Consider the following 7985-nt stretch of genomic DNA (forward strand, 5'->3'; position numbering starts at 1 on the left):
CTCATCCTTGAAATACACTGGCTGATTTAATTCAGAAGTCTTTTCTATTATCCAATATCTCTCCACTGCCATAGTTTCTTTCTCATTAGCATTAAGAAAATTCAAGGTTAGTAAAGTACTATGTAATCTATTTCTGGAAGGATTTTCCATCCCTTTCTGTTTGTTTTAACATATCCTTTATAGCTCAATTTGATCTTTCTATAATTGCCTGGCCTGTAGATATTAAATATACCTATAATATGCTCTTTATTATAGTAAGAAAAAAATTGTTTCATTTTCTTAGAAACATATACTGGACCATTACCTGTCCTTTTTTTTTTTCACTGTTCAAGATTTATTTGGTGTTTTCATTGGCATGACACTTGGGTAGTTGGTTGCATCAAACATATGCAGATCTTCACTTTACACGATATTTCAATGTACACTACAGATACTTAATACACAAAATAATATCCTTTAGAACAGTTATACACAAGATATGCATAATGAATTTACACACTGGAGCCAGGTTATGACTAACTGGGAAATCATTGGTCTAGGCATGTCTGGTGAGGGTGCATAGCACAGATACAGCAGGTTCACAGGGTAACTGAAGCCTGCACACAGTTGGCAGTGTCACACCAACCAGGTCACCACTACACAAGTACCACTTAGCATCAGGGTAGAGCTGTGGGAACACAACCGCCCTAACCACAGCTCAGATGAGGAGACAGTGTGTGGTCTCCATAGAAACCCTGCTGCAGCCTGGACAGTGAAGCGCTAGGACATCTGGGGACTTTTAGAACTGCAGCTCTTTCTGGATCCCCCAGAGCGTGTCTGCACTCTTCTTCAAGCGGGCCTCCTCTTCAGAAGTCAGAGTCACCTTCACAACATCTGAGATTCCATTTTGTCCCAGGACACAGGGGACACTGAGGAAGACATCCTCCTTGATTCCATAGAGACCCTTAATCATGGTGGAAATGGGATGCACCCGCCTCAGATTCTTCATTACGCTCTCTGCCAAGTCGGCCACAGAGAGGCCAATGGCCCAGGACGTATAACCTTTCAGTTTGATCACCTCATAGGCGCTGTCAACCACCTGCTTGTGAACCTCCTTCCAGTGCTCCCTGTCTGCATCGGAGCCCAGTTCTGGGTTCAGATTCTTCAGGGAGACACCAGCGACATTCACACCACTCCACACAGGCACACTGGAGTCCCCGTGCTCCCCCAGGACCCATCCACGACAGCTTAGTGCGTGAACACCCCTTTCTCCCATTAGGTAACGGAACTGAGCTGAGTCCAGTCTGCAACCACTCCCGATGACTCGGTTTTTGGGAAAGCCACTTATATTCCAGGCCACATAGATCAAGATAGCCACTGGGTTGGAGACAATAAGCAGCTTGCAGCTTGGACTGTACTTCACCATTGAAAATGATGAACTTGAAGATGTTCACGTTGTGCTGGACCAGATTAGGTCGACTCTCTCTCTCTTGCTGACGGGCCCCCGTTGTGATGATGACCAGCTTGGAGTTTGCAGTCACGCTATAGTCTTTGCCAGAGACAATTTTCGGTGTTCTAAGGAAAAGGCTGCCATGCTGGAGATCCATCATCTCTCCCTTCAGTTTGTCTTCCATGACATCAACAAGGGCAAGCTCATCCTCCAAGTCCTTCATTAGGATACTGATGGCACAAGCCGTGCCAACAGCACCAACCCCAACAACCGTAATCTTGTTCTGGGGGGCATGTTCTTCCTTAAGGAGAGTCACAATCAGCTGGTCCTTGAGGGTTGCCATCTTGTCGGGCTTTGAAGCTTTTGGGACTGCTAGTGAACGATGAGCAGCTTCAGTCGCACAGTAGCATGGTCAGGGTTCGGCTACAGAGGCTCCAGCACCCCATTACCTGTCTTTATTTGTGCAGGTATACCCATGATGGCCGTAACTTCTAATAAATGAATCAGCCTTTTCTGAGCTCAAGATAGTTGCCCATTAAAAACAAGAATAAGTATCAATGGTGTGGTGTGCATATTTTTCAAATTCTGTTAAGTGGAACACATCCATTTGCCGGATTTCATTTCTTTGAGTACCCTTTGGGTTACTCCCTGCAGTTATCAGTGTTTGGTTATAGAAAGAGCAAATAGGGCATCTCTTTATAATCTCCTTAGCTTGCTGCCATGTAATAAAAACCTCTTTCTTTAAGCCTTTGCTATGGACATCATGTCTTTTTATAAAATTCTGAGGTTTTCAGCACATTTACAATCAATAATCAATAAATTTCACCTTTACCTTGTTGCTAGAGGACCTGGCAGACCCATTATGGTATCAGATGTGTATTATGTATATGAGACAAAGCCTATTCCTGATTATATCTTGAGCCTGCCTGTCTGCCATGATGGTCATGGACTCCAACCCTCTGGAACTTTAAAACCCAATAATCTCTTTCTTTATAAGTTGCTTTGGACATGAGATCTTATCACCGCAATAGAGAAGTAACTAAGAGGTACAGTAATGCTTCATAATCCAGATACGGGAAGTCACTTCCTCCATGGATCCAGATTTAGATTAGGATGAAAGGGAGAGAGGGTGAGAAGATATAAAGAGAGACTGAGGATGTGACAAAGGGCGAATAGAGAAGGAAATAAAATCAAAAGGCTAGCTAAGATGAGGAGAAAAGAAAGATTCGGAGGTTAGAGATCTTGTGAGAATGTGAGCAGGCAGTATGGGTGATGAGTGCCGAGGGCTGGAGGCTGCTCATCCCGGGTATCCACATCGGAATGCATCATCTCAGATGTCCATACAGGGAATGTTCCTCCATACTTTGCTTTTGTTTCGAAGCAGTGAGTTTGTTAAGGATAGAACAAGCAACAGTCCAAGAACAGCAAGCAGTAACTAAGTAGTAGAGCATTGGGTCAGACACATCACCCTGCAAAAGTGACTTGAAGAAAGTGATAATAAAAGCATCAACTAGAGCCCCTGATCCACAGAAAATTCCAGATAGAAGTCTTCTGTGTGAGCCTTGCAACTCACTATTCCCATGTCATGGGGTAGCAGTAGCTGAGGCTTTTGCTTTGGAAAGGAGCCATCAGATCACTTACTTTCTAGTTCTGGTCAATGATTTCACTGAAATGTAATTAAAAAACTCAACCCACTCCCTATGTTCTCAAGAAAATGGTGTATTCACTCCTACGCTAGTTTTCAACTTTCCTTCTTTCTCACAGGCTAAGAGGTGGAGGCACAACACATCCCCACCAGGGGGTTCTGGATATTTTAAGGTAAGCATGCTTGGGTCCGAAGGTAGGGGGTAGGCAACCCTATCTCTACAAACAGCTTTTTTGCTTAAACAGAGCATGATAACTTATTAATACAATGTATATTACGGATGGCGACAGCTTCTTGGTTCTGGTTATGTACGAATAAAGTAGAATTGTGGTGAAGGTCACCAAAGATGATGAGGCTCAGATGTGGCAAGGGAATTCAACTGGATGCAGAGATCACTGAGACTTCGGACACATTTGTGCTTGAAGGGAAGAATGAGAGGTGAATACTGGGCATTTAGGGAACACCGTGTATGCTGAGGGTGGTGAGGTACAGATGGGGGGCTAACCGAGGCAACAGGACAGAAGAGGAGTAGATACATGTCAGAAGAACAGAAGGAGAAAGGTCTGATTCCTTCACCTGGCCCAAACAAAATTCCAGAAGGTAGACTGGAAAAGATTAGCAACAGGCAAAAGCCTGGGTCCACCCAGATGACCTGAGTAAGTTACACGGGGGAAGCTCTATGTTATAAACTTACATGTGAGAAAATGGGGCTCTAATTTTTAAAAATTTGCATTAGTAATACCTTGCTATTAGGGAATGGGCAGTATTCCATTGGTGACCTGTCTGCCCAGATTCCCTGCAGAAGAACCTAAAAGATTCTAAATGTTGACATTCCTCCTTGGTAATAAAACCAATGAGCAGAAAATACAAATACCTTGCCTGTGATCATCTGTGAAACTGTTCAGAGAGGCATGGGATTCCTAGAGAGAATCAGAGTGGGTTTGTGACCATGACTACTGGATAATCCTCTTGCATAAAGCAGATAGCTCACCAGTCTGCAAAATGGCTCAAGCTGACATCAGCAGAGATAACTTCAGAAAATGGGGCAATGCAAAAATAGGCTTAAAACAATTTGCTCTGAAAAAAACAGTGTTTCTATTATAATTCAATGATTCCACAAATGTAGTTAGTGTGTTTTGATGTTCAAAATACCCCCAGAATCACAGTGACATGTACCCTACGTGCTTAATAAATGTCTGCTGAACTGAATTCCATAACGGGAAGAAAACCTTTAGGTGCCTAGAAGTTGTTAGTCCCTCTGGCTCTTAGATGGGGGTTACAGTTTGCACAGTGTTCACTTGTACCCTGCATTAGCACAGCCTCTGCCCCCTGGGGTGACCAGTTTGGGGCATCTTTACAAAAATAAAATCTGTGGACTTGCAACACTGAGGCTGAGCTTTGGACAAAGTAAGTTAAGCGAGGCAGGGCTATCCTGCCATCCCGTCAGTCCAGCCGGCTCTCCCCATGACATTTCTGGCCTGATGGTTTAAAACCACAATTTCATTTAAATCAATTTGACTTTCTTCAATATAAGTCCTGGAGGCCATGTAAGGGGCTGATGGCAAAATATTGTAATCAGAGTAATACGAAAGAACTGAGTAATGAGCATAGCACATTAATAAAATCCACTGGCCTGGAGATGCCTCCTAACCCGAGTCTACCACGCAGTTACTCTGCACAAGCAATTCTCAATCTGTGGATCGAGACCCCTTTGGAGCACACATCAGATATCCTGTATATCAGATATTTACATTATGATTCATAACAGTAACAAAACTACAGTTAAGAAGTAGCAACAAAATGATTTTATACTTGGAGGTCAGCACAACATGAGGAATTGTATCTAAGGTCGCAGCATTCGGAGTGCTGAGAACCACTGCTCCAGAGGATCTCTAGCTGCCTTGAGGAGAGGAGTAGCCTCAGGCTGTCCTAAAGCTACAGCTAGTAAGGACTGAAGTGCTCGCCGACACAGCAGGAAGCAAAGTAAACTCTGCTTTAAAAAACTTGTTCGCATTTTATCATGCTGTATTGCTCTGTGTTGTACCATCTTACTTCTCAGCATAGGCTTTCTGCAACACATTTCCCCAACATGGCAAATATGCTGGTAACAATGACCAGTGATTACTTTGATACATTTCACCCACAAGCAGTTAGCTTCTTGTTAGCCAGTTCAGCAAAATATCATTTCTTGCTAGATTCCACCTGATGCAAAAAGGTTTCTGGCCCCTCAGAATTCAGTAGATCTTATAATTTGCCAGATTCCGTAATCTGGCAAAACAAAGTACTCCTAGCAAACACAACATCTTTAAATGCCCCCATTGGTGATCTAATGCTTATTTTATTTAGTTGTTTGTTTGCATGCGATAGGATCTTAATATGTAGCTTCGACTATATAGGTGAGACTGGCCTGAACTCACTGAGATTCACTTGCCTCTATCTCCCTCATGCTGAGATTAAAGGTGTTCATCACTTTGCCCAGGAAAGATTTATTTATCTTTATTTGATGTGTGTGAGCGTTTGCCTATGTGTCTGTATGTTGTACCACTTGTGTGCACAGCGCCCACAGAGGCCAGGGACGACTTCAGTTCCTCTGTATCATTGGAGTTACAGCAATGGTGAGACACCAGGTATGTGCTATGTGCTGAACCTGGTTTCACCCCAAAAGCAGCCAGTGCTCTTAAGCCTTGAGCATCTCTCCAGTCCCATTTTTACATTAAGTCAGTAAAGATGTTCTAGGACTCAAAGGCAAAAAACTCAAGGAGACTTGGAATATGTTTAGATTGCTGCATGCTGCTTCTGCGGCAGCCTGGGTTGAGCTCAGGAGTGGAGTGTTGGAGACTGTATTCAGGTATCTGGGTGAGATGATTCCATGGTTGAGTTTCAGATTCTCTGTTTGCTAATGCGATCAGCCTAGAAAACCTTTCTGTGGCTGTCAGTATTTACCGCTTCACTAAAACAGATCTGTTACCTTTCAGCACAGATTGAAACCTGGTCTGAAAACAGGCGGAACCTTACGTAACACAAGAAGGAGAACCTGTAATAGGCCCTTCATTAGTTGGAACAGTAGCAGCCCTGTGGGACCTGGAATGTTTGTTTCCTGTTGAGGAGGAATCTGGATCTGACTACTTTAGAGGAAGAAACTAGATGTATAACTGGAGAAAGAGCAAAAAAAGGTGACCTGATCCAGATGCTTTAATTTGATGACAGAGTATCAATAAAAGATAATATCAGAATTCAAGATTAATTTTTTTTAAATTAGCATTTATTTACTAAAAGTTTTTAATTCTTATTTTTATTTTATGTGTATGGGTGTTTTGTCTGCATGTATGTCTATGCCTCACGTGCATGCCGTGACCATACGGGTCAGAGCAGCATATTCCCTCCAGCCACTCCCCAGATTGGAGCCACAGACAGCTGTTGGATGCCACGTGCATACAGGGCCATGAGGGTACTGGGACTTGAACCTTGGCTGTCTGGCAGAGCAACCAGTGTGCCCTTAACCACTGAGCATCTCTCCAACTTGCAAGGTTTGAATTTTTAAATGGTACTTTAAAAAGGAAAAGAAGGCAAGTATCACTAAGAACATACCTGGGGGATCATCAAAGACAGCAACACGCAGTAAGATGATGAAGCAAACCGGAGTCACTGAGATATGCTACTGGGTTTTTTGTTTGTTTTGTTTTGCTTTTATTTTCTTCTTTTTTGGATACAGGCTTTCTTGTAGCCAGGTCTGGTCTTGGTTTCCATATTTAACTCAGAAGTGTTGTGTAAGGGCAGAGGGGTCAGGTGAACTGGGTTGTTATGGTTTTGAGTGAGAGGAAGAGAACCATTCAAATTATGCCTGTGAGGTCTCCTAGTTGGGGTAATGCCCAGGGACCCACCATCATGGAGATTAGAGCTCTCATGACAGCTAAAAGGGAAGCCAGAACTGCATGAGCACCAATGGAATACCATTAGAATTTCAGGATGGTTAGTGCAGTCACAGTAACAGAGAGTGCAGTGAGGGCGAAAAAACATCTATTGGTAATGCATTTGAGCTCTCAAAAAAAGGCTAGGGCAATGTCTCATACCATTACAATAACACCTCATGTTTCTGCATGAGCAGAAGATAAGAACTTCACAAGACTATCGTGAATTAGTGAAGTGCATCTTTGCGGCCTGATAACCATACCTGTACTTACATCACTAGGAATTAGATTTTACAGCAGGGAAGGGATTTTCTGCTTTTCAATAGCTAAATAAAAGAGCCAGTATCTTAAAGGCCACACTATAAAATTTCTTTGAAGTTCAACACTTTGAAAAATGCTAGAAGTCCTAATTCAAAGGAACATATGTTCTGTTACTGTTGGGGGAGGCTGTTCGTTCGTTCCCAGCTGCCTGACTCGAAATAATCACACAGAAACTGTATTAATCGCAACACTGCTTGGCCAATGACTCTAGCGTATTCCTAGCAAGCTCTTACATCTTCAGTTAACCCGTTTCTATTTATCTGTGTATCGCCATGAGGCTGTGACTTACTACAGGCAAAGCTCTGGCATCTGTCTGCTCCTGTGGCTACATGGCGTCTCCTTGACTCCACCTACTCTCTCTCTATATCTTTCAGCCTGGCTTTACTCTGTTAAATGTAAGCAGCTTTTTTATTAACCAATGGAAATAAAATATATTCACAACATACATCACCTCCCCTTTTCCGTCTAAATAAAAAAGAAAGGTTTTAACTTTAACATGGCAAGATTACATAAAAAACAAGTATCAAGCAAGAATTATAGTTACAATATTTATATATACTTTTTCTTTTATCGTAACTAAGAATACTGGCAAATCAAATCCAAGAACACATTAGAAAAATTATCCATTATGATCAAGTAGGCTTCATCCCAGAGATGCAGGGCTGGTTCAACATATGCAAAT

General features: G+C 42.6%; 1 pseudogene; it reads right to left on the reverse strand.

Moving 5' to 3' along the window:
* Positions 1 to 484: 484 nt before the first annotated feature.
* LOC102000902 lies at positions 485 to 1772 on the reverse strand (annotated as a pseudogene).
* Positions 1773 to 7985: the final 6213 nt, after the last annotated feature.

This window comes from Microtus ochrogaster, chromosome 19 (assembly GCF_000317375.1).
Source record: "Microtus ochrogaster isolate Prairie Vole_2 chromosome 19, MicOch1.0, whole genome shotgun sequence".
NCBI lineage: Eukaryota > Metazoa > Chordata > Mammalia > Rodentia > Cricetidae > Microtus > Microtus ochrogaster.